At 41.9% G+C, this 26,412-nt stretch overlaps 1 protein-coding gene and 1 pseudogene across 2 annotated transcripts in view; both read left to right on the top strand.

Moving 5' to 3' along the window:
* The window catches only part of LOC127199503 (cornifin-A), a 219,034-nt gene that overhangs the window by 168,322 nt on the left and 24,300 nt on the right, over positions 1 to 26,412 (top strand). Inside the window, exon 2 of one of the 2 annotated variants that reach the window (XM_051157635.1) lies at positions 8,893 to 8,902. The exons of the other annotated variant lie outside the window; for it this stretch is intronic. The gene's annotated coding sequence lies outside the window, so the exon portion shown is untranslated. Of the gene's footprint in view, positions 1 to 8,892; positions 8,903 to 26,412 lie in introns of those variants that run through there. 2 annotated transcript variants of the gene reach the window in all.
* LOC127199075 (60S ribosomal protein L11-like) lies at positions 20,875 to 21,718 on the top strand (annotated as a pseudogene).

The following is a 26,412-nucleotide window of genomic DNA, read 5'->3' as shown; positions in this document are numbered from 1 at the left end:
AGTGAGCATGGGGTTTATAAAAGTCTTCACAACAAAATTTTAGGCTTGCCTCAGAAGTTACTAATAGATTGTAAAGAAGGACCACTTGGATTATTAATTCTGACTGATACACCAAAAACAGGTCAGATTCTCTTCACAAAGAATATCTAATGAGCTTTTTTATCTTTTTTATTAATTTTTGAGATTATAATGTAATTCTCCATTTTCCCCATCCCTTCCCTCTTTCCAAATCATCCCATTTACTCTCTTGTCTCTCTTTCAAATTCATGGCACAGTTTATTATTGTTGCATGTGTATATATGTATATATATTGATTTATTCTCATAAGTAATGTATTAAATTATATTACTAACTACAACCTTCTCAGTCTGTATAATATTACTTGTATGTATGTTTTTAGGCCTGACCATTTGGTAGTGGATTACCAATCGGTGCGCTCTTCCTTAGAGAAAACAGTCTCTCCCACTCTCAGCACTCTTTAGTATCCTGCTGTCCTTGGTGTGTAGTTGAGGCCCTGTGGTCTTTCCCCTCTCCACATTAGTGTGTTCATTGCTGCTGCCTTTGTTCAACTTACATCTAGGCAGTCATGCTGGTGAGGCTTCATGGATGTAGCTTCTGACATTACCAAGAGACACAGTCTTGCAGCAAAGGCCCTGATCCTCTGGCTCTTACAACCTTTCTGCCTCCTCTTCTGCAATGGTCCCTTGCCTTAGATGTGGGAGTTCTTCTGCAGATGTATCCACTGGGACTGGGCTCCCCGCAACCCTGCTTTTTGACTTGTTGTGGTTTCCTGTAACGGTCTCTGTATATTGTAAGGAAATTTTCTTGATGAGGAGTGAGGACTGCACTTATCTGTGAGGATAAGGACAAATATGGAAAGTATAATTAGAAATTATGCTCATTTAGTGAAGTGGAAGATGAAGTCAAATAGGTAAATTTAGACTTCGTAGGTTTTTATTATCCAAGATGCTCTTTGTTTCTAACTGTATATTTAAAACAATTACTTATAAAACAATATGGCTTGTGTTCTTAGAAGGTCCCCAGGGATGCCTGAAAGATATTAGTCACCCAGTTTCTGATAAATGGCTGACTGGACAGACCAGCAATGTCTAACCCAGGAAAGGAAGTACCCTAGGTCCATATGACAGGCAGTGATGCCTCGTCACGGCTGGAAAGTCAGTATTTTCCTTCTCCTTTTCTTTTCTCCTTTATATACACTAGCGAACACGGGGAACATGGCTTGGATTTATTGTATATACAAGCAAACATAGGAGACATAATTTGGCCTTATTTTATACACAAGCAAACATAGGAGACATAGTTTGGCCTTATTGTAAGTTAGAAGATTGGAGAAGTTGGCCTAAAAAGTGACGCCAGTGGAGAAACATCTGCTTGTGGGAACATCTGCCTCTACACTCATCAGCTCTTAAAGGGAGGCAGCTATTTCATTGAGAGTGTATGACACGTTCAGATTTAGGCTCCTGGCTTTGGCTGGGCATGCTCTTGATATGTCTTAACATTTAGGTTAAGTTTTGTCTTTGCTTCCCTGAAAGTAATAGCCTAAAGATTTTAGATTAAGTGTTACTTGGTACTATGAAAGAAATTTTCTGACAAACGGTCTAACTTAAAAACAATGATAAACCGAAATGAAAGTTGCAAAATCATTGAAACTTTCTCTCTCTCTCTCTCTCTCTCTCTCTCTCTCTCTCTCTCTCTCTCTCTCTCTCTCTCTTTCTCTCTCTCTCTGTCTCTCTCTCGCTCTCTCTCGCGCTCTCTCTCTCTCTCTCTCTCTCTCTCTCTCTCTCTCTCTCTCTCTCTCTCTCTCTCTCTCTGTCTCTCTCTGTCTCCCTCTCTGTCTCTCTCTCTCTCCCTCTCTGTGTGTGTATGTGTGTGTGTCTCTGTCTCTCTCATCTCTGTCTCTGTCTCTGTCTCTGTCTCTCTCTCTCTCTCTCTCGTGTGTGTGTGTGTGTGTGTGTGTGTGTGTGTGTTGGCTATAAGTAGGTTATTTTACATTCCTAAGGTCAGATTTTGCTAGATACTTCAATTTGCCCCACAGTTTAGGAGAAAGACACAAAAACTTACATCCCTAAACCAACCTCTGTGTTTTCTAGAGATTTATTCAACAGAGATAAAGTACAGTCCATCCTTGGGGGCCCAGGGAAGGTGTTACAGGGCCAAGAACAAGCATAGCCCATGTCTCCATCCAGGACGGGGGGCGGGGGAGGGATACATCTAATGACAACCCACATGAATGAAAGAGAACTCCAAAGGAGCCAACGCTTGCTGCCGGGGCACTGGGAACGAACAGCCTTGGAGGGTGGAGGGAGTGTGAGGAAAGCAGGGGTTTTACCCTCCTGGTTGGAAAAAAGAAAATGTGAAGAATCATGGAAAATAACAAAATCTTCAGAATCAGCAAATGTCTCTCATACCTCAACATTAATTCTCTTAAATTTCCTATCAGAAGATAAGAAATTTGGATTGGATTATGTTTTGGTTGGATCAAAACACAAGATCCAACTTTTTGTTGCTTACAAAAGACATATCTCACCAGCAAAGACTGAAAGTCTAAGGATGGATATTCTAGATCAATCAAAAAGAGGTGTAGAATATACTAATTCTCTTTTTTATTATTTTTACATGTTTACAAAAAACAGGTTTCATAAAGGCATTTTGTCCAAGTATACCACATAGTTTGATAGAAATTTCTTGTAGATTTTTTTCAATTGAAAAAAATCATAAAATAAAAGAGAATTAGCATGACCACCTTGTTCCTGATCCTAAAAGTAAGCTTGCTGTATTTTCCCTCTAAATATATTAGCTTTAGGTTTGCCATATTTGGCTTTTACTATACTGGGGCAAAAACAAATTTTTCATAATTTGCATTTTGAAAGCTCTTGTTATGAAACATTAATTTTATTTTTTTTAAAAACCAGCTTGTTTTCTGTATCCATTGTGGCAATAATGAACTCTACTATTTCTTCTGTTAGCATGGCACATTATGTTTACTGACTTGCCTATATTGAGCCATTTTTGTAATCCCTTAACAAACGCACTTGATAGATAATAACCATTTTGATATGTGTTGAGTTTGTCTTTCTAGTATTTTTGAGGAATTTTATGCCCACACCAATCAAGAATATTATCAATCTGTAATTTCCTTATCTACACTGTCTTTGCCTTAGGTATCAGGTTGATGCTGGCTTTTTTACAATAAATTTAGAACCACTTTCTATCCTCCAGTTTTTAGGGAAAAAATGACATTTGAAATAATTGACAATTCTTTTTTTAAATGTTTGATAAAAGCCAGGCATGGTGGCACAAACCTTTACTCCCAGCACTACAGAGGCAGAGGCAAGTGAGTATTTGCAAACTGTAGGCCACCCTGGTCTACACAGCAAACTTCAGGACATCCAAGGTTACATAGAGACGCCATGCCTCAAAAGCCTAAGTATAAAGTGTTTGGTAAAATTCACAACTATAAACAGGTGACCCTGGACTTTCCTTTAATCAAAAGAGCAGTGAATTACTAACAGCTTTGTAACTTATTTGATCTAGACAAATTTACTGTTGTTCGTTCGTGACTCTATCTTGGTAGCTGCCGTATTTCTTGTAAATTATTCTTTTCTTCTGAGATATTAACTCACTGGCAAGAATTGCCCACCCTTGTCCCATGGGACAATTTTTTAAAAATGTGACACCAGCTATGTTTCTTTTTTCACTTCTGGTTATAATTATATAGTCTCTCTCTCTCTCTCTCTCTCTCTCTCTCTCTCTCTCTCTCTCTCTCTCTCTAACTAGATAGCAGTTTGTCTTTTGTACTTGTTTTTTCAAAGCCAAATTCAGGATTAGTTGGGTTTTTTCATAACATTTTCTAGGACTCTACTGTGGACACATCAATATTACACTTTAAATATGTCCAGTTAGCCACAGCTCCCCTGCTGTGGCGCAGGGTTACTTGAGCACGCTGCTCCACACTAGGCAGCACCTCAGCTCAGCGGCAGCTCCCCTGCGGTGACACAGTCTGGGCGGAGCACTTGGTTTCACCACAGGCGCTAACTCAGAGCAGCTGCAGTTCTCCTGCTGCAGTTCTCCTGCTGTGGCGCAGGCCTGGCCGAGCACTCAGTTCCACCCTAGGCGCCACCTCAGCTCAGTGGCAGCTCCCCAGCAGTGACACAGTCTGGGCAGAGCACTTGGTTCCACCATTGGCGCTAACTCAGAGCAGCCGCATTTCTCCTGCTGTGGCGCAGGCTTGGTGACATGCTCAGTTCCATCCTAGGCACCACCTCAGCTCAGCAGCAGCTCCCCTGTGGTGACACAGTCTGGGTGGAGCACTTGTTCCACCACTGGCGCTAACTCAAAGCAGCCGCAGTTCTCCTGCTGTGGCGCAGGCTGGACAGAGCTCTCGGTTCCACCAGCTCTAAGACTCTGGTTGGACACAGTGTGCAGTTTGAATCCAGAATTCCTGGCTGAGATTGGTGGTCAGTTCGGGCCCTGAGTCAATAACTGACCACAGCACGCACTTTAGGCCAAAAGGCCCTAGCGGAGCTTGGTGCGTAGTCCCAGCCCAAAAATTCTGGCTGGACCCTGTGTGTATTTTGGGTCCAGAATCCCTAGCTGAGCTTGGCAGACGGTTCAGGCCCTGAGAATCTAGCTGAGTTCAGCCCGTGGTTCGGTCCCAGTGCTCCTGGCTGGACTTGGCAGGGAACACAGAAGGCTGTGGATACCTTGGCCTGACCCAACGCTCATTCAGAGACCCAGATCAATTGCAGGATCCACGGAAGAGGTGGCCTGAGGATCACTGGCTGTGAGAGACCAGAACAACAGGGCTAACCTCCTAACATCCACACCAGTGAAGCTTTGAGCTCCCAGCCTAGGGAAATCGTGAGAAAACAAGTGAATCTATCGTCAGACACCCTCCATTCAACTCTGGAAGCTATCCAACAAAAACAAAGACGGCAAGATGTCTAAAGGACAACGAAAAAGCATACGCAAAAAACCCCAAAACAACATGGCGTCTCCAGTTTCCAGCTATCCCAAAGAAAACACCCAGAGAACTCAAATACAACGGAAATACAAGAAATGACCTCAAATCCTTTGTAATGAGGATGATAATGGAGGAAACAAAAAATATTCGTAATCAAATGCAGGAAGACGCAGACAAACAGGTGAGAGATATAAAAGAAGCACATAGAGTGGAACTGGAAAAATTGCAGGAAAATGCAAACAACCAGATGAAAGAAATAGATAAAACGGTTCAAGCTCTGAAGACCTATAAAGAGGCAATGGAAGAAACTCAGGAATATACAAAAAATCAGATGAAAGAAATCAAAAAATCAGTTCAAGATCTGAAAATGAAAATGGATTCAATGATAAACACACAGACAGAAGAAAAACGAGAACGTGAGACCTCAGAGAAGAAGGCGAGCAACACAGAGGTGAGCTTTTCTAACAGAATCCAAGAGATGGAAGAACGAATCTCAGGTCTAGAAGATACAATCACAGATATTGAATCAACCATTAAAGAGAATGCCAAATCTGGAAAACTCCTGACACAAAACATCCAAGAAATTAAGGACACCATGAAAAGAAGAAATCTGAGGATAATAGGCATTGAAGAAAGAGAAGACATCAGACTCCAGGGCCCAGAAAACTATTCTCAACAAAATCATAGAAGAAAATTTCCCCAATCTAAAGAAAGAAATGCCTATAAACATACAAGAGGCCTACAGAACACCAAATAGAATTGACCAGAAAAGAAAAACTGCCCGCCACATAATAATCAAAACACAAAACTTGCAGAACAAAGAAAAAATATTAAAAGCTGCAAGGGAAAAGGGCCAAATAACATTTAATGGTAAACCTATCAGAATTACACCCGACTTCTCAGCAGAGACCATAAAAGCCAGAAGGGCCTGGACAGAGATCCTGCAAACCCTAAGAGACCACAGATGCCAGGCCAGACTACTTTACCCAGCAAAATTATCAATAACCATTGATGGAGAAAACAAAATATTCCATGAAAAAACAAATTCAAACAGTACCTATCCACAAACCCAGCTTTACAGAAGGTACTAGAAGGAAAACTCCATCCCAAAGGGTCAAGCTACAACCAAAACTACCCAGGAAATAGATAACTATCCCATGGCAAAAACACAACTACACAAACGCTCGACTGGAAACAACATCAAAATTAAGACTCTTAACAGTCACTGGTCATTAATATCTCTCAACATCAATGGCCTCAATTCTCCAATAAAAAGACACAGACTAACTGAATGGGTACATAAACAAGATCCAACATTCTTCTGCATCCAAGAAACACATCTCACCCATAATGAAAGGCATTACCTCAGGGTAAAAGGTTGGAAAAAAATTTTCCAAGCAAATGGTCACAAGAAGCAAGCAGGTGTAGCCATTTTAGTATCGAACAAAATAGACTTTCAACCAAAATTAATCAAAAGGGATGAGGAAGGACACTTCATACTCATCAAAGGTAAAGTCAACCAAGATGACATCACAATTCTGAACATCTATGCTCCCAATACAAGGGCACCCACATTTGTAAAAGATCTCCTAAAAAAGCTTAAACCACACATCGAACCCCACACAATAATAGTGGGAGACTTCAACACCCCACTCTCACTGAAGGATAAGTCATTGAAACAGAAACTAAGCCGAGAAATAACATCATTAGCCAATGCCATGGGTCAAATGGATCTAACAGATATCTATAGAACCTTTCACCCAAACAAGAAAGAATACACCTTCTTCTCTGCACCCCATGGAACCTTCTCCAAAATTGATCACATCGTAGGTCACAAAGCAAGCCTCAACAGATACAAGAGAATAGAAATAATACCTTGTATCCTATCAGATCACCATGCTCTTAGGCTGCAATTCAACAACAACAGAAATAACAAAAAGCCTACACGTATGTGGAAACTAAACAACTCTCTGCTAAATGACACCTGGGTCAGGGAAGAAATAAAGAAAGAAATCAAGGAGTTTCTGAAATTCAATGAAAATGAAGAAACAACATACCCAAATTTGTGTGATACATTGAAAGTAGTGCTAAGAGGAAAATTCATAGCACTAAGTGCCTTTAAAAAGAAATTGGAAACATCGCACATAAGCATCTTAACAACACAACTGGAAGCCCTAGAAAAAAAAAGAAGCAGAAACACCCAAGAGGAGTAGACGCCTGGAAATAATCAAACTCAGGGCTGAAATTAACAAATTAGAAACTAAGAAAACAGTCCAAAGAATCAACAAAACCAAAAGCTGGTTCTTTGAGAAAATCAACAAGATAGACAGACCATTAGCCAAACTAACTAAAAGGCAGAGAGACAGTATTGAAATCAACAAAATCAGAAATGAAAAGGGAGACATAACAACAGACACTGAAGAAATTCAAAGAATCATAAGATCCTACTTTGAAGGCATATACGCCACAAAATTTGAAAATCTAAGGGAAATGGACGATTTTCTTGAACAATTTCACTTGCCAAAGTTGAATGAAGAACAGATAAACAAGCTAAATAGTCCCATTTCCCTTACAGAAATAGAAGCAATCATCGATGGTCTCCCAACGAAAAAAAGCCCAGGGCCAGATGGTTTCAGTGCAGAATTCTACCAGACCTTTAAGGCCGAGCTAATACCGATACTCTTCAAGCTACTCCAAAAGATAGAAATGGATGGAAAATTACCAAATTCATTCTATGAGGCCATAGTCTCATTGATACCTAAACTTCACAAAGACTCAACAAAGAAAGAGAATTTCAGACCAATTTCTCTTATGAACATCGATGCAAAAATACTAAATAAAATACTTGCAAAACGAATACAGGAGCACATCAAAGATATCATTCATCATGACCAAGTAGGCTTCATTCCAGGCATGCAGGGATGGTTTAATATACGGAAATCCATCAATGTAATCCACCATATAAACAAACTGAAAATAAAAAACCACATGATCATCTCCTTGGATGCAGAGAAAGCATTTGATAAAATTCAACACCCATTCATGTTTAAAGTTTTAGAGAGATCGGGGATACAAGGCACTTTCCTCAACATAATAAAGGCTATATACAGCAAGCCAATAGCCAAAATCAAAGTAAATGGTGAGATACTCAAGGAAATTCCTCTCAAATCGGGAACAAGGCAAGGCTGCCCACTCTCTCCATATCTCTTCAATATAGTACTCAAAGTTCTAGCCAGAGCAATAAGACAACAAAAGGAGATCAAGGGTATCCAAATGGGAAAGGAGGAAGTCAAATTATCCCTATTTGCAGATGATATGATAGTGTACATAAGTGACCCTCAAAACTCCACCAGAGAACTCCTAAGCTGATAAACACCTTCAGCAAATTGGCTGGATACAAAATTAACTCAAAAAAGTCTGTAGCCTTCCTATACACAAATGACAAGCTTGCAGAGGAAGAAATTAGGAAAACCACACACTTCACATTAGCCACAAGCAATATAAAATATCTAGGAGTTACCCTAACTAAGCAAGTGAAAGACTTGTATGAAAAAATTTCAAAACTCTGAAGAAAGAGATTGAAGATGACCTGAGAAGATGGCATGATCTTCCTTGCTCATGGATCGGGAGAATTAACATAGTAAAAATGGCCATCCTACCAAAAGCAATCTACAGATTCAATGCAATCCCTATCAAAATACCTACACAATTTTTTAAAGACATTGAAAGTTCAATTCTGAACTTCATATGGAAAAACAAAAAACCCAGAATAGCTAAAACAATCTTGTACAATAAAAGGTGCTCCGGAGGAATCTCCATACCTGATCTCAAACTGTACTATAAAGCAATAGTAATTAAAACAGCATGGTACTGGCACAGCAACAGGCTGGTTGATCAGTGGAATCGAATTGAAGACCCAGATATGAATCCACACACATATGGTCACTTGATTTTTGACAAGGAAGCCAAATCCATTCAATGGAAAAAGGATAGCATCTTCAACAAATGGTGCTGGTCTAACTGGAGGGCTATGTGTAAAAAAATGCAACTGGACCCATATTTGTCACCTTGCACAAAACTCAAATCCAAGTGGATTAAAGACCTCAACATAAAACCAGAGACACTAAGCCACTTAGAAGAAAAAGTGGGAAAGAGCCTGGAACATATTGGCACAGGAGACAACTTCCTGAACAGAACACCAACGGCCCAGGCCTTAATGTCAACCATTAATAAATGGGACCTCATGAGGCTGAGAAGCTTCTGTAAGGCAGGAGACACTGTCAAGAGAACAAAGCGACAGCCTACAGACTGGGAAAAAAATCTTCACCAACCCTACATCTGACAAAGGTCTAATATCCAAAATATATAAAGAACTCAAGAAATTAAACACCACCAAACCGAATAACCCAATTGAGAAATGGGGCTTGGAACTAAACAGAGAATTCTCAACAGAGGAGTATCAAATGGCTGAGAAACACTTAAAGAAATGCTCAACCTCCTTAGTCATCAGGGAAATGCAAATCAAAACAACTCTGAGATTCCATCTTACACCCATCAGAATGGCTAAGATCAAAAACTGAGAATAGCAAAATAAAAGGATACAGATGGTCCTAGAAATCTACAAGTAGAACAATATGATAGGCAGATTTGGGCCCAGGGGTCCCGCTCAAACTAAGGCACCAGCCAAGGACAATACAGGAGGTAAACTTTAAACCCCTTCCCAGATCTAGCCAATGGTCAGAATATTCTCCACAGTTGAGTGGAGAGTGTGATACGACTTTCTCACGTACTCTGGTGCCTCACATTTGACCATGTCCCCTGGAGGGGGAGACCTGGTGGCACTCAGAGGAAGGACAGCAAGTAGCCAAGAAGAGACTTGATACCCTATGAGAATATACAGGGGGACGTAATCCCCCTCAGGAACAGTCATAGGGGAGGGGAATAATGGGAAAATGGGGGGGGGAGGAATGGGAGGATACAAGGGATGGGATAAACATTGAGATGTAACAAGAATAAATTAATAAAATAAATAAATAAATAAATAAATATGTCCAGTTATTGAACAACAGCCAAACATCTGTGTAGTGCTGTAAATCAAGGGTACATAGTATTTTGAGTTATTACTTGGATTTTTAAAAATTAATCTTTTAGATAAAGCACACATTTGTATAAATGATGTATTGCAGTATTCATGAGACAAGGTAAACAAAATGCTCAGTGGATCAGGGTTCTTGCACCATTAAGTTGGAAACAAGGCGAGCATTCATTGAGTAGAGTAAAGTACACAATCCATGGTAAAAAGTGAAAATGATAAAAGAGCTTCAGATATAGTGGAAAACAAGCTAGCCTTTATGTCTCATGAAGAAAGCATTCCCAAAGAAATAAAAGCACAGCATGTGTTCTAGCTAGATTTATATCAATTTGACACAAGTAGACTCATCAGAGGAGAGAACCACCATTGAGAAAATGTCTCCATAAGATTAGGCTGTAGGCAAGCCTGTCAGGCATTGTCTGATTTAGTGACTGATGGGGGGCCGTAAGTGGGGCTGACTCCGGGCTGTGGGGGCTCTCTGGGGGAGACGGGGGATTCTATAAGAAGGCAGGATGAGCAAGCCAGTAAACAGCACCCCCTCCATGAGCTTCCCCATCAGCCCCTGCCTTCAGGTTCCTGCCCTACTTGAGTTCCCACCCTCACTGCTTTTGAAGATGATTATATGGAAAACTGGGAGCAACATAACCCTTTCCTCCCCAGACTGCTTTGGGTCATGATGTTTCCTCACTGCAATAGTAGAACTAACAACAGGCTGCAGCCCTTTCTGGGAAACCAAGTCTTAAAAATCCAGTGCATCAGTTGGCTTCTTACTGTTCTGGTTTATATATATATATATATATATATATATGTTCACCAGGTTCTTCTGCATCATCATCTGTCCACCAGGTTCTTCTGCATCATCATCTGTCCACCAGGTTCTTCTGCATCATCATCTGTCCACCAGGTTCTTCTGCATCATCATCTGTCCACCAGGTTCTTCTGAATCATCTGTCCACCAGGTTCTTCTGCATCATCATCTGTCCACCAGGTTCTTCTGCATCATCATCTGTCCACCAGGTTCTTCTGCATCATCATCTGTCCACCAGGTTCTTCTGCATCATCATCTGTCCACCAGGTTCTTCTGCATCATCATCTGTCCACCAGGCTCTTCTGCATCATCATCTGTCCACCAGGTTCTTCTGAATCATCTGTCCACCAGGTTCTTCTGCATCATCATCTGTCCACCAGGTTCTTCTGCATCACCATCTGCCCACCAGGTTTTTCTGCATCAAGCCCAGATGTGGGCTAAATTCTCAGGTCGCATTTCTGAATATCGACTCAACATGTCTGCCTCAATTATTATAGGAACTGAATATGCTATATTCAGGGGGAAAACTTATCATTCTCTTTTATAAACAAAAAAAAAACTTGTCAAGACGAAATATTCTTTCTCCAGAGTCTAAAATATCTCATTATCTTAAGTATGCCTATATTTATCAGCTTCCACTATATAGTACCAATACCATTTTACAGTAACATTAAATAATGTTGATAATATTGGCCATATTAAGAAAGACATTTTCTAATTCACTTGCTATATAGTTCAATGTTTTATTCCAAGTTCATTAGAAACTTTACCCTAAAAGCAATAGCTGACAGGTGGAACCTTTAGATAGCGATTCTGTCATGAGGGCTTTAGCCTTATTGTTAGTGCCCAGCTGGTGCTCTGGAGAGGTCCAGGGTAGGGTCTCTGGTGCTGAATGCAGAGGATGCCCTTCCAGTTCGCTTTACCTCTTGGGTGGCCAGAGCTGATGCCTCAGGTAACTGATCAGGATTGAAAGAGAAAGGAGGGAAGGGGGAAAAGAGCCCAAGGTTTCTTCTCTAGGGACTGGTTATACTGCGGCAGAGGAGGAGAATTTAAACTGACCACAGTTTTCCTTTGGCTGAGGTTGTAAAAGTGGCTTCTGGCTAGAAACTGCACAGGGGTCATAAAAGGTGGGTCTTTGATCAGCAGACAGGCCTCCTTGCAGAAATCTCCAGTCAACTAGTGTAAACTTAGGCTGGGTAAAAAGCCCTGAGTCTGCTAACTTATTTGCAAATCCACAGAGAAGTAAGAAATAAAAGAGAGATAGAAAATAAACCACTCACACACATACATTCAAGAAAAAGGGTGGGTGAAATTGGGCATCTCAACTTCAACTGAAGTCAGGTTTCCCAATTTTTCCAGCACATACATTCAAGATAAAAGGATGAAGAGAACAGGTGGATGAAGTCAGGCGTCTTAACTTCAACTGAAGTTAAGCTTCCCACTTCTCCCAGCAGTGTTTGTTGTAGAAGACCGTACTTATGCTTCTGAGAAAAGGGAGTTACCTCATAGTCAAAAGAGTACAATTGATCACAAAACCAGATGAATTCTAAAATAAAACAGGTTACATGTTTTAAAGCTAAACATTCTTATCTATGTATCCATTACATAGTTCAGAATGATGAAGGTTGACAGGGTCTAAGGTTAATAAGGTCTGAAACTTACAATAGTATACAACTTATCAATTAGAACGGACCTGACTATACCTTATCCAGCTATCTCTTAGTTTGTTATGAGCCCAGGACAATAATTTTTACCTGTCTTTCATTCTAAGAAACAGAGTAAATTCAGACATATCTAGGCAGCTTCATTCCACTTAGGTCATGAGAAGTTTAAACAAACTTGCCCATATTTATGGTGAAATACCAGGATTCGTGGTGCCATCTGCAGTGGAGGCTTATCTGAAGCCACAAATCTGCTGGTAGGCTATCCTAAGTGAGGCATCTGGAGGTCCACAAAGGTATTTATTGCAGCCATAAACTAACTTTAACTTTTAAAGCTATTTGAATCAAATCAGGAATTCCATAATCAGGGATTAATTCATCTGAATAACAAACAGTACATCTTCAATAAGATCCTCTAGGAAGTTTGCTCAATCAGAGCTGGTCAGTGCCCAGAAGCTAACAATTCACACCAATGCCAGATGTATTTTGAGACAGGGTTTCTCTGTGTAATCTTGGCTATCCTGGACTCGCTTTGTAGACCGGGCTGGCCATGAATGTAGTCCTGGCTATCCTGGATTCACTTTGTAGACCAAGCTGGCCTTAGACTCACAGTGATCCACCTGCCTCTGCCTCCCAGGGTGCTGAGATTAAAGACATGTGCCACTGTGCCCGGCTCTAATGCCAGATTTTGGAGAGATGCAGCAAAGCACAATTGACAGGGTAGTCAGAGGTCGGAAGCAGTTCTGGGGTGCATCATGGTACAGACCTTGCAAATACCGGATCACCTCTAGAGATCTCTCATTCCTACTGGACTTCCCCAAACCAATGGCTCCTGACAGCATGTCAGAGGCTGGAAGCAGTTTGGGGATGCATCCTGGTATAAGACCTTGCAGACACCAGATCACCTCCTAGGCAGCCCACACGCCTGGTGAGCTCCCTTAACAGGGCGGCTCTTGGCACCTTGTAAAGGAAGTATTGTTATCATAATGGACTATAGTTTTGTTGTTTTAAAATCAGAGTACTTAAATAAAAAAGCAGCACAACCCACCAAACGCTTTCTGCCATGTCATGATAATGTAATAACTGTCTCTCAGATGCACTTCCTCCATCTTGGACTTTCCAGTCTTCAGCAGCATGAGCTAAACAGACTTCTGCCATCCCTAAAGTGTGTGTTCCAATGACTTTTTTATATAACACAAAACAGAGTGTGATGAACGTTAACAGCCAAAGTTCAATCCCTCCTTATTTGATTCATCTTACATTCCAAGTTATGAAACATCTTAGGTGTTAGCCTGTGTTTTTCAATTAACAGTCACATCAGAGACATACAGAGTATGGAATTTTAAAATGTTTTTATTATTTTAAAGATTCACTGACAATGAGACAAGTTAACTCCCGGCAACACCCAGCTTACCTTAAAGAGGATGATGAGCATCAAAGAACCTCCTTATGGAGATGGCTTCAAATGTGGCAAACTAGCCACTGGGGAAAATGTGCTTATTTCTACCACAGACAGAATTCTGCCTAAAATGGCAAGCTTAGATGCAGGCAGAATCAACAGACAAACTCTGCCAAGACAGGGTAAGCAAGTCCTCAACAGTTCCTGCCTCACAAATATGTCTGTCAGATATATTGGGCCAGAAGGCTAAAGATGATGCTCCAATGTTACAGAGAGTTTTGGGTGACTATTCAGATAGAAAACTGTCTCTGTCATCCTCTCATTTGGGAAGCTGCTAACCTGCACTCCCAATATACTCAGGTAATCAATTTTATTCCTTCTCAAGTCTCTGATGGGGTTGAAGACCAGATAGTTTAGTTTCATAATTAAGCTTAGTCGTTTAGGGGTTAAGATGTTTTTAGGTCTAGATAGATGTTTTAAGTTGATAATGATGAGATGTGATATGTTGATTTACATTCAGAATTTTAAATGCACCAAATAGGAAAGATGTTTTCTTTAAGGCTGCCAAATACAAATAGCCAAAACACTAAGAATGTAACATCTATGTAATTCCTGATTTTGTCATGGTTCTTCTTGCCATAGGTAGTTTATTGCATATATGTGTAATAACATAGGTGTAAAAATGTAAAATGTTTACAAATATAAAAAATAAAAATGTTTAATAAAAAGTGCAAAAATGACATTAAAATAATGAAATATGTTATCTGACACACAAAACATGATACATAAAATCATCCACAGCCCACAGGACTGTTCCGTGTCCTCAGGCATGGGGAGTTCAGGTACTGACCAGCCACGATTGCTATGCTACACCAGGAAAAGGGGAAGATTATCTTCAGCTGTACAGCAAGCCGCAGGCCCTACCTGGGTTATATGAGATCATGTCTCAAAAATAAAAATAAAAAAATTATTCTTGAGTACTTTTTTTGTTTCTGCAAACCTACTTGATCTAAGATTTAAAAAAAAAAAAGTCATCTTGACCCTGTGAGGACCAAGCATCCTTGAAAAAGATGGTGAGAGTTGGTTCAGTCTGACAAGAGAACCAAGCAGAGCTCTGTGCTTCTTGCTGGAATGTTTGTTTTCCTCTTTTCTAAGACCCTGATTCCCATCGTTTTTATTCTGCCTCTGAGTGTGTCTGTGTTGTGTGGCCTTTGCCTCTCCTGTGGCTGTGCAGGCACAATGGTGACTGACATACACTGACCTCTTTTCCACTCACCCTCCTTCCTTCCAGATGATTCATGCTGCAGCTTTCCTCACATAAATAATTAAATTGTGATTATGAGTCCTAACCTAACACTTCCGTCGCCCGTCTTTCCAGCTCAACCTGCAGTTATTTCCCTGACTGCACGGGCTCGCTGGCCAGGCCTCTGCCCAGCCTCTTCCAGCCCTCTCGTCTTTCAATGTACAACTGAAAAAGATAATGAATGACACCAAGGACCGAAGCATTATTGCGAATGGACATGGAAACACATCCTCATCCATGCTTCAGCATTTATAACAATCTGATTTTGATTATTGTAGGTTTTTATTATAATAGGAATACCCTAACAGTTTTCAATTAGTAATTGTTTGTTCTTTGTTGAGTACTATAACAAATGGTTTTACTTTATATTGTCTCATCTAAAAAATTTAGTCTTCAAAAAACTTGAAGGATGATATGAGCATATTAATGATGCTATAAAACAACTCTGATACGTTGTGAGGGAAAACGAATCCGGATACGCACTAAAAGATCCAAATGAATTAAAACAAAACAGCTGAGTAGTGAGTGGATAACGTAGGAGGGATGGTTCCAATTTTAATAATGAAGAGTACCTAGTTAATAATGCAGTCTGAATGAGAAGGGCATAAGTTATAAAAGCACCAGCTTTAGATGGCAGTCCCTGATGGCGTGGCGGTTATGTACCTGGGGACCAGCCATTGAAGAAAATAGATCCTATAGTGTATGTTACACTGTGCAACTGACTGACTTATTTACATCTGTGATTTTAAGTTTCGGTGTGTAAGGAATTTGGCTTGACAGCTGAACAATATTAAAAGTATTTCAGAAACATGACAATCAAAAAATGTGTAAATTTTCTTCAGTGCATTTGAATTTGTGTTTGCCAGAGGGCCAAAGTACTTAACAACTGTATTAACTTCTAATTTCAGTTTAAGTCGGTTACCAGAATTTAATTAATATGAGTTACTATAGACACCAAGCATTCCTCCAAAAAGGAAATTCCTCCCTAGAGGAAAAAGTTTAGGTTTCTAAAATTTTACTTAAATTAATAACACTAGTTGCATGAATTTATAGTTCACAAAACAGTGCACCTAATCCCAGTCTACTCCAAGGGTTGGAACTCTCTTGTCTACATTTTTACATAAATTTCCACAGGGTAATAAACTTCCCAGAATATTAGCAGGTAAATGGCATCCTTCCCTAACTGAAATACAGTGTGCCTGACTATGCACAAATACTGAAATGCAAAAATGGAGCCACTATCTGCTATGGGCAACTTATAAACTGATCAACTGCTCGCAAGCACTGAGGATTCCTGGCTTACAGGGGCCTTAGAACCACTCGTCAACACGTGAAATAACTAACAGACGGCCACCGCCCTGTGAGATAAGGCAGAGTCTGATTTTATCTTTCATCTGCCATTAAGAATCTTGATAAAACTGTGCTGGCATCGCACCACTCATGGTCTGACACTGTGTTGTACCTCTCAGTCTGTCTCACTAAGCTTTGTCTAGTCATCATTTATTTTCAAGTCCGAGGCTCCTCTTGAAGTGGAGCTGCACTTCCAAGGTTTTTTTGTTTGTTTGTTTTATAAGATTTATTTATTTATTATGTACACAACGTTCTGTCTGCCAGAAGAGGACACCAAATCTCACTATAGATGGTTGTGAGCCACCATGTGGTTGCTGGGAATTGAACTCAGGACCTTTGGAAGAGCAGCCAGTGCTCTTAATTCTGAGCCATCTCTCCAGCCCCTCGAAGGTTTTACTATTACTGATTAGAGTGTAAGATGCATCCCACTGCTAGTCTATCACTTACCATGCCCCACATGTGTTCACCCACACAAAAGTCCCTACCTCTTCTGGAAAAATCATGACACTTGGCTAATCACGCTAGAGGCAAGGTAGGGATGGGCTTTGTGCCCCATTCCTCCCAGACTGACCTTCCCAAGGCAGAAACCTTGCTAATCCCGAAGTACCTGCCACACTGCGTATTTCCAAACAAGGAGAGCTGAACGTGCCATTTCAGAACCTAGAGGGAGGGAGGAAACAGGAAACAGGAAACCCCCTGAACTTCTGGCAAGCTTGGCCTTGACTACACTTAGAACAATCAAGATATAAGATCAAGGACCTCGTTTTACCACTTTTTTTTAATTTTTAAAATTAATTTATTCTTGTTACATCTCAATGTTTATCCCATCCCTTGTATCCTCCCATTCTTCCCTCCCTCCCATTTTCCCATTATTCCCCTCCCCTATGACTGTTCCTGAGGGGGATTACCTCCCCCTGTATATGCTCATAGGGTATCAAGTCTCTTCTTGGCAACCTGCTGTCGTTCCTCTGAGTGCCACCAGGTCTCCCCCTCCAGGGGACATGGTCAAATGTGAGGCACCAGAGTACGTGAGAAAGTCATATCCCACTCTCCACCCAACTGTGGAGAATGTTCTGACCATTGGCTAGATCTGGGTATGAATGTAACATTTATAAAAGTCATAATTGTCACATGGTTCTTCCTGATGTATGTATTTTGTTTTATACATGTGTATAAAACATTTCCTTACCCTCTCTCTGTCCCTCTCCCTCCCCTCACATACAAACTAAATAGTTCTAATAAACTAGCTAGGCTTTTTTCTTTTGAGAATTATATACAATGTATTTTTATTATATTTACTTCTCTCACCCAATTCCTTGCAGATTCACCTCAAATTCCTACCTGCCCAACTTCATGGCATTTTTGTTCTAAACACAAGTCCAACTTGTGTTGCCCATATATTTCTTAGTTGTAGCCTTACACTGGAGCATAGTTTATCTGCAGGAAGCCACAGTCTTGGGAGAGGGAGAGTCGCTTTTCTCCATCAACTAACAATTGCCAGTAGCTCCTTAGCTAGGGGTCAGGCTCCATGCCCTCCTCCCCTCTTCATGCTGTGATTTGGTCTAGCTTCAACTGGCACAGGTCTTGTGCATGCTGTCAACAAACAGGTGGAAGCTTCCATCTTTTTAAGACTTGTGTGTAGGTGTGCCTGTTTGTATGAAAAATTTACATATTCTCTTTCTATACATGTATATTCTTTGTATGTATACTTCGGATACACGTGTACTCCTTGTATGTGATACTCTTTGGATACACGTGTACTCCTTGTATGTGATACTCTTTGGATACCCGTGTACTCCTTGTATTGTGATACTCTTCGGATACCCGTGTACTCCTTGTATGTGATACTCCTCGGATACCCGGGTACTCTGATGTATATCCTCGGATACCCGTGTACTCCTTGTATGTGATACTCCTCGGATACCGTGTACTCCTTGTATGTGATACTCCTCGATACCCGTGTACTCTTGTATGTGATACTCCTCGGATACGTACTCCTTGTATGTGATTACTCTCGGATACCGTGATACTCCTGTATGTGATACTCCTCGGATACCCGTGTACTCCTGTATGTGATACTCTCGGATACCGTGTACTCCTTGTATGTGATACTCCTCGGATACCCGTTGTACTCCTTGTATGTGATTACTCCTCGGATACCCGTTGTACTCCTTGTATGTGATACTCCTCGGATACCCGTGTACTCCTTGTATGTGATACTCCTCGGATACACGTGTACTCCTTGTATGTGATACTCCTCGGATACCCGTGTTACTCCTTGTATGTGATACTCTTCGGATACACGTGTACTCCTTGTATGTGATACTCTTCGGATACACGTGTACTCCTTGTATGTGATACTCTTCGGATACACGTGTTACTCCTTGTATGTTGATACTCTTCGGATACCCGTGTACTCCTTGTATGTGATACTCTTCGGATACCCGTGTACTCCTTGTATGTGATACTCTTCGGATACCCGTTTGTACTCCTTGTATGTGATACTCTTCGGATACCCGTGTACTCCTGTATGTGATACTCCTCGGATACCCGTGTACTCCTTGTATGTGATACTCTTCGGATACCCGTGTACTCCTTGTATGTGATACTCTTCGGATTACCCGTGTACTCCTTGTATGTGATACTCTCGGATACCCGTGTACTCCTTGTATGTGATACTCTTCGGATACCCGTGTACTCCTTGTATGTGATACTCTTCGGATACACGTGTACTCCTTGTATGTGATACTCTTCGGATACACGTGTACTCCTTGTATGTGATACTCTTCGGATACACGTGTACTCCTTGTATGTGATACTCTTCGGATACCCGTGTACTCCTTGTATGTGATACTCTTCGGATACCCGTGTACTCCTTGTATGTGATACTCTTCGGATACCCGTGTACTCCTTGTATGTGATACTCCTCGGATACCCGTGTACTCCTTGTATGTGATACTCTTCGGATACCCCGTGTACTCCTTGTATGTGATACTATCGGATACCGTGTACTCCTTGTATGTGATACTCTCGGATACACGTGTACTCCTTGTATGTGATACTCTCGGATACACGTGTACTCCTTGTATGTGATACTCTTCGGATACACGGTACTCCTTGTATGTGATACTCTTCGATACCACGTGTACCTCCTTGTATGTGATTACTCTTCGGATACACGTGTACTCCTTGTATGTGATACTCTTCGGATACACCCCCCCCCGTGTAACTACTCTGTATGTGAATACTCTTCGGATACCCATGTACTCCTTGTATGTGATACTCTTCGGATACCCGTGTACTCCTTGTATGTAATACTCTTTGAGTATATGTGTATTATGCCCATGCAGATGCCCACAGAGGTCAAAATATGGCATCCGATCTCCTGGAACTGGAGCCATAGATATTTATGAGCTGTTCATTGTGGGTGCTAGAAAGTAAACCCAGAGCATCACTGTTGACCTCTCAACTGTCTCTCCAGCCCCCCAAGGTGAGGCATTAGAGGATTAGTTACTTAGGTATACAAAAAGAAAGGGCATTAAGACAAACACAGCACAATTCTAAGGTTAGCTTTGGAAATCTCAGGTCTTTAGTATTAAGTGATAGAGATGCTGTGTGGCTAGACCTAGATTGTTAAATAACCAGATGGCCACTGTTACAACTCATGCTCTCTCTGTACCAGGACCTAGATTGTTAAATAATAACCAGATGGCCACTGTTACAACTCATGCTCTCTCTGTACCAGGACCTAGATTGTTAAATAACCAGATGGCCACTGTTACAACTCATGCTCTCTCTGTACCAGGACCTAGATTGTTAAATAACCAGATGGCCACTGTTACAACTCATGCTCTCTCTGTACCAGGACCTAGATTGTTAAATAATAACCAGATGGCCACTGTTACAACTCATGCTCTCTCTGTACCAGGACCTAGATTGTTAAATAATAACCAGATGGCCACTGTTACAACTCATGCTCTCTCTGTACCAGGACCTAGATTGTTAAATAATAACCAGATGGCCACTGTTACAAACTCATGCTCTCTCTGTACCAGGACCTAGATTGTTAAATAACCAGATGGCCACTGTTACAACTCATGCTCTCTCTGTACCAGGACCTAGATTGTTAAATAACCAGATGGCCACTGTTACAACTCATGCTCTCTCTGTACCAGGACCTAGATTGTTAAATAACCAGATGGCCACTGTTACAACTCATGCTCTCTCTGTACCAGGACCTAGATTGTTAAATAACCAGATGGCCACTGTTACAACTCATGCTCTCTCTGTACCAGGAGGGTGTTTCACCTGAACCAGATTTCAAAGACTACGATGAACAGTCTGTGAGTGAAGACTTGATACCCACTATAAAAAGCATTTCTGGGACTTCCTGGTTGTCATGCTTTGTTCTGCCTAATCGTCTGTCAGAGCATACCCTTTGGACAATGAGGTGGCAGAGGGAATTTGCATATTATCAATTAGAAAGGGTACGTATGCGAACAACACAAGAAAAATAGTAAGACCCTAACAGGAAATCTGAAGGGGGCGCATCCAATAAGAACAGTCACAGCGCTCTTCCTGTTTCCCATCACGGTGCAAGATCAAGGTGGAAAGGAGAGCCCCATGCGGGAACTTCGCATCCACAAGCTCTACCTCAGCATCTGTGTCGGGGAGAGCAGAGACAGACTGACCCCACAGCCAAAGTGTTTGGAGCAGCTCACCGGCCAGACACCTGTATTTTCCAAAGCCAGGTACACCGTCAGGTCTCTCGGCATCAGGAGAAATGAAAAGATCGCGGTTCACGCATGGTTCGTGGAACAGAGGCGGAAGAAATCCAGGAGAAAGGCCTGAAGTTGGGGGAGTATGAGTTATAGGAAAATAACTTCTCGGACACTTGAAACTTAGGTTTGGGGAGTCAAGAACATATCGATCAAACACAACCCAAGCATCGGCATCTACAGCCTGGACTTCTATGTGGTGCTGGGTGAGCCAGGTTTCAGCATCCCAGACAAGAAGTGTAGGACAGGCTGCTTTGGGGCCAAGTACAGAATCAGCGAAGAGGAGGTCACGAGCTGGTCCCAGGAGAAGTATGATGGGATCATCCTTCCTGGAAGCAAATAAATTGTTTCCAAAAGGCTAATAAAAAATTCTCAGAAATGCAAAAAATAAAAAAATTAAAATGTCACAGGATCAGAAGCACCTTTTTTTCCCATTAATTTGTCTACTTAATCACTTTACAGACTGATCAAAGCCCCCTCCCTCCTGTACTCCCAGTCACACCATCACATACCATCCCCTCAAACGTCCTCTGCTTCTCTGAGAAGGAGAGTCCTACCATGGCTACAAACCGACCCTGGCACATCAAGCCACAGCAGGACTAAGTGCTTCCTCTCCAATGGAGGCCAGGTGAGACAGCCCATCTAGAAGAAAGGAATCAAAAGGCAGGAAACAGAGTCAGAGAAGGGAACAGAGGTGGGGATCAGATGTGGAGGGAAGGGGGAAGAGAATGGAAATCAGTGGGGGGCATCTCTGGGATGGGGGATGCTCATGGGAGTCAGTGGCGGGGGGGGGGGTGACACTAGTAGAAGCAATTTTCAAACAGATGTCTGCCTTAAAATACCTTCTGAGAAGCAATTTTTCAGCCTCTCTTCCATGACTGCCAGCAATGGAAAACTTCAAGCATGCATGACAGACAAGCAATGGCATCATTGACAAAATTACTTAGAAATGTCTCCTTTGGTTAGAACAAATCACACCTTCCAGAGGCGTCTGTTATAAAGCTCTGTTCCAAAAGACAATGTAATTGTAGCTTTTCTCCATGTTATTTACATATAGCTCTCATATATGCTAAAGTTTTCTACCCCAATTAAACATCCACGTTCAGCCCTCTCCGTTATACCAATAACGCGCGCGCGCGCGCACACACACACACACACACACACACACACACACAGAGGAAACTCCCAGTCCACAGTAGCTTAACAACAAATATCACAACTTCTGGAGAACATACTCAGCTGCAAGGGCCACTTTTGACCCAGAATTGTATGCTCAATTTTCTTAACCGATATATTTTATTAACAACTTAGTGACCAAGCATGGGTCACTTATAACCCGACTAACCAAAACAATAGGAAATGAGGATTAATGGACACAATAACAAAACCGTAAGGATATCAGTTCCGAGGAACGATTCTCCTGGCACAATCAGCAGGATTTCTTCTGCTGGAACCTAGAGTAACCAGAACCCAGAACCTCAGCAGGAGCCGGAGCCCCGAAGCCTTCCCTCGAGCGGTTCTCTCTAGGAGGGTCTCAAAGTGCCTTGATGAACAGCCAAAACTATCCCAAGCCTCCAAAGGCCCCGCCTCCAGTTCTGGGCTCATTTATATATCTCCTCCCAGAGTCTGTTCACGGGATCTTTTCAGCTGGCAACAATCAAGCTCCCGCATGAGGTGGTCGGTCTTTTAGTGGATTAACATCACCTGTTCTCTCATGAGACCATTGCAATCCCACACTTGGAATTCTAAAAAACAGGTTTATCTCTCCTTCACAGAATCACTGCTCCCTTGAGAGTAGGGGCAGAGTGGAACACCAGAACTCAAAACAGTCCAGACACAGTCAAGCAAAGTTACTCCCTCAGTTGGTCAGCCTAAGAAGTGTTCTTTCTCTTTCCTGATAAGCCTCCCAGGCAGTTCTTGTGGGGCTAAGAATTGACACTCAGTGCAGAAACCTACACAGTGTGCAATAACCAAGGGCCTGGGCTTCTGGGTCAATTCCATCTCAGTTTTGCTCACCACCAGCGATCACAACGTTCTGTCCTTGTTTTCATTACCTACCAAGTGGAGGCAGTAGTTGTCTCATTGCACAGTAGGTCTGGATAGCCCCACCATTGTGCCCACCTCCTGAGCAGGCACTGGGCAATGCTGCATCCTACTCAGACGAGCTGTGGGTCAAAGCAGTTTTTTGCAACTGTAGCAAACCATTAAGGGGCAAAAACAAAGAACAAAAAACCCAAGTAACTGGAAAAAAAACAATAATTTACTCAAGGGGAATCTGGGAAGGACAGCTTTTTAAAAAATATTTATCTCCGTTATTGAATAAATATGTGTTTATCTCCAAATTGTATGGACCAAGTGTGCAGACAAAGGTTGACTGAGCAATTCTGCTGGAGATAATATGGACTGGAACCATTCTGTACTGTTTGCATGGCTGCTGTCTGATATGAAAAGTTCAAGATGGATTTGCTCATGTGTCTGATACAAGCACAACTGAGAAACTGAGCCCAGCCATGCTTCTCCCCTTCTCTGGGAAGTAAGTCGAGCTCTAGCACAGCAGCCACGTGTCTTACATAGCAGCCTGGGATGCCAGTAGAAAGTGAGAGCCAGCTTTATATCACATGTGCCATAGTGTGGCGTCCAGAGATTTCCTCGGGTTGAAGAGTACAGGACACAGACCCCCACACACACACACCTCTCAGTGAATAAATTCAAATAATATTTGACCATCTTTATAGTCACAACCTCCCACTGCACAATGCCAAACTTGGCCATCTTTGCACCATTGTGATCTCACTCCCCATATAGTTTGCTTCCTCACACACTCAGTGCTAACCCTACAAAACCTGAAACAGAACTCTGCCATCTATACACTGCCACATCTTCTCTGCTCCACACCTCAGAATTCTGCTCCCAACATAATGAAAACACGAGCTAAATCAATCTGGCTGGGAGCATACTACCTTCCTGATAACTGCCACTGTTTCTGTGGCTGCACTTGTCTGAGGGCACACATGGTGTGAATGATACAGTCTACCTGACCCCAACCCTGTCAATACTATCTCCATTGCAGAAATCTGTGTAGGAACTTGGGGCCACAGAGGTCCTTATGTTGGACAATTTTGAGGAGAAAGTGATGCCTAAACACCTCACAAGAAGGGTCACAGATCCTTATAAAGAGGTCATATTGAATTCAGTAGAGTGTATAGAAATTAAGAGAGTCAGATTTCATCTTGATAAAAGACAGAAATTATTACCAAACAGCTCTTCTTTGGGGCAGCACTCTGAAAACAGCCATGACGTTGACCCAGTGGGCATTGTAGCGAAGACTGAAATCACATACTCGGAAATGTTCCAGAGGCTTTTTAGGCTTGGGATGGATAGACTGAAGCCTTTCCTTATCACTGATAATCATTTTTCCTTGGTTCTTCCCAGAATGGCCAGCCACTCAGGGATCCCTCAGGATATTTGAGATGGTTTGGTCCTCATCCTGAAAGGAAGGTTCAGGAAAGATGTGCTCAATGGGCAAGAAGCAGGATTTTCCTTTTAACTGTTAAATTTAAATTTTTATAGATGGACTCGGAAACCAACCTCTGAGAAGCCCCAAGGAAACAGACTCTTCACACAGTAAAAGGTTGTTAACATCTTCTACTTGGTAATGAATGTTTGATGTATCCCATATAAAAGCCAAGGTAAACAAAGGCTCTAGTCAGATCTAATTTTCCTCTTCACTCTCCACCTGAGGGTCAGTAAATTGCAACCTGAGGCTAGTCCATAACAGCTAATGTAGGATCACTTGAAAGTAGACTCTGGTTGATAAAGAAATGGGCTTATCAAAGGTCTTTAGGAGGATCATGGAACTTCCAGAAGGCCTAAAGAGCAGAGCCTGAGTCTAAGCATTAGGGAACACTGTCCATGACCACATCACAGAATTGGCCCAGCATCCCTGCTCCGTCACTTTGGCATCCTTGAACAGAGTGCACCTTCTCATCCTCAGCCAGGGGCAAAAAGGAGTTACCACCTTGCCAAGAAAACACACCCTCCAGGAAGATTCTCGTAACTGTTCCTCTCTGAGAGACCTGAGCCAAGTGGCTTTGTCCTGGCTCTAGTGGGTACTTTGGGACTTGCACTATGGGTTCTTTGATGGGATATGGAAGTCTCTAAGATAGTCTGTAGGTGGTGAGATGTCCAAAGGATAATGAAAAGAAAGGAAAAAGCTCATTACCATGAGCACAATTTATCATTGATTTTTACCACTAATTAAGTTGAAGCAAAGCCTGTTAGGAGGAGGAGGAGAAGGACAAAAAGAGGAAGAGAAGGAAGAAAGATGGCCATCTCAGACAGCAGACTGCACTCTAGAGCCTGAAAGCTCTAACTACGCTTATTAAGTGTGCCATGGTTTTGATTGCTATATTAGACACAGCGAGTTAGTAAAACCATGAGAACTAACACTGTGAAATAAACAGTTCTAATACTTTTCCCTCCCCTCTGTCTTCCACTAACTGCGTTCCATTTCACACAGGCTGCTATCATTCAGGCACCATCATTTCTTGTCTGATCACACACACACAAACACACACACTCACACACATACACACACACTCACACGTATACACACACACACTCACACACATACACACACACTCACACACAAACACACACACTCACACACATACACACACTCACACACAAACACACACACTCACACACATACACACACTCACACACAAACACACACACTCACACACAAACACACACACTCACACACAAACACACACACTCACACACATACACACACACTCACACACAAACACACACACTCACACACATACACACACTCACACACAACACACCACACTACATACACACTCACAAACAACACCACACCATACACACACACTCACACACAAACACACACACTCACACACAAACACACACACTCACACAACACACACTCACACACAAACACACACACTCACACACAAACACACACACTCACACACATACACACACACTCACACACAAACACACACACTCACA

Source organism: Acomys russatus, chromosome 15 (genome assembly GCF_903995435.1).
Source record: "Acomys russatus chromosome 15, mAcoRus1.1, whole genome shotgun sequence".
Lineage (NCBI taxonomy): Eukaryota > Metazoa > Chordata > Mammalia > Rodentia > Muridae > Acomys > Acomys russatus.
Note: the sequence above shows the minus strand (reverse complement) of the source record. Positions and strands in the feature narration are given on the sequence as shown.